General features: G+C 42.1%; 1 protein-coding gene across 4 annotated transcripts in view; it reads right to left on the reverse strand.

Moving 5' to 3' along the window:
- The window catches only part of LOC105809167 (schwannomin-interacting protein 1), an 886964-nt gene that overhangs the window by 131250 nt on the left and 753787 nt on the right, over positions 1–1927 (reverse strand). The gene's annotated exons all lie outside the window — the stretch shown is intronic.

Below are 1927 nucleotides of genomic sequence, written 5' to 3' on the forward strand. Positions count from 1 at the left end.
GTTCCTCCCACCGCCTGGGTCTCCTCTGCCTCCACATCTTTGGGGCACAGCCTGGCACTCCACAGGCCCCTAATAAAGGCTTATTGAACTGGGCTGAATACAATACAAGGAGGCCACTATCAGTGCCAACTCCATCATCTTCAGAAATGAACAAAGGAACTGCTGCAAAAAGAGATGCCCATGGAATTCTAATCTTTAGCAGAAAATGAGTCATTTTTTTCCTAGGCACAAGATAGACACACACAGATAAGAATAGTTTTTATGAGGACACACATTCATACCCTAAAATGAACATGGCTTAAAAAAAACTCTCAAAAGTGAAGCAAGAAGTCTATTCTCTGGGATTTTTGAGATGGTTTGTTTTCCTTATGAGTATTAATGTAAAAGTATTTCCTAATAATGAATGAGGAACAATCCATAAAATAATCAAAATAGATAAAAATCCCTCCCTTCTTCTTAATAAATAAGAGATTCCTCCATCATTAACATTACCCTCACTTGAGATACTAAGTTTTGTGTAGAGACAAGTGAATAAAACTGATGACAAAGGCCATCACAGGAAGGAAGCCCCAGGCCTCTGCTTTCTGATGCGGAGGCTGTGCCAAGGACATTCCCCAGGCTACTTTGTCACCTGGCTCCCGGCTGGATCCTGCCAATGGGAGGCGCCGGCAGGAGACTGGCTGGGGGAGGAGAGGAGGGATGTGCTTCCTGAAGCCTCCCGAAGCTCCAAGCACTAATCTCCATCCCCAGGGCTAGTGGTATGAGGCACCTCCCAGGGGGATTCTGGCGACACCACCTCTTCCCTTTTGCTACCTCTGTCCTAGGAGTAGTGGCTGCTTGCTGCAGTTGCTAGTCTCTGGGTTACCTTGGTGTGCACGTTTTGCTTGTTCAGCCTTTCTTCACTTTTTAAATTTTTTTTTTTATTTCAGCATATTACGGGGGTACAAATGTTTAGGTTACATATATTGCTCTTGCCCAACCCGAGTCAGAGCTTCAAGCGTGTCCATCCCCCAGACAGTGCACACCACACCCATTAGGTGTGGATATACCCACCCCTTCCTCCCCTGCCACCTGCCTGACACCTGATGAATGTTATTACTGTATGTGCACTTAAGTGTTGATCAGTTAATACCAATTTGATGATAAGTACATCCTTGTACTAAATCTGCTCCCTCAAATTCTTAGAATGGCTTCTGTTTGCTGACTAGACTCTGGGCTGACAAGAAAAGGAAACTGAGAGGTTAACCATGAGAATGCACCTCCCTGGCACCACAGCACTGCCTGGTGTGAATCTACTTCTTATCTGCACTGGGTTCCTGTCCCTTTCTGACTACAGGACAAAAACCCAGAGGCGGTTCCAGGGCCACCTCATCCCCATATCCTAAGGCTATTTATTCAATTGTCTTTCAAAAGAAGTTCAAGGAAGGCAAGGCCTGAGTCAGCTCAGACTCAGCCTACATTCTGATTCCTCAGAAGTAGTTTTAAGGGTCCATCTTTATTCAAAAAGCCAAACTTTCCATGCTAAGGAAGATAATTGCAGGATTCTTAAAAAAGAATATTAAATAATATAAACACAACTTTTTTGCAACACAACTTAGTTCAAAGGTCTTTATTAAGAAAGTAGACCCATTCTAATGTAGAATCTTAAAATAGCATATTAGAGGAAGAAAGCCAACACTTAGGGAAAAGAAATGGCTTCTAAATGGACATGGAGAATTTTGAAAGTATGAAATTTATAAATGCTTTTTCAAAGTCAAGTCCCCTCAGTGTGCAAAGATGGAAATAGTGTTTTAAGGGGAGATTTAACTTCACTCAAATTACAACAAGGAGCCCAACATATAAAGTACACACATTAACAAATTCTAATGCTGTCCACGTTCCTCTTTTGTAAAAACAGTGTATGTTATATCCAATAAAAAGCTTTTAT

This window comes from Propithecus coquereli, unplaced genomic scaffold, assembly GCF_000956105.1.
Source record: "Propithecus coquereli isolate 6110/MARCELLA unplaced genomic scaffold, Pcoq_1.0 Scaffold19, whole genome shotgun sequence".
In the NCBI taxonomy this organism is placed as follows: Eukaryota; Metazoa; Chordata; class Mammalia; order Primates; family Indriidae; genus Propithecus; species Propithecus coquereli.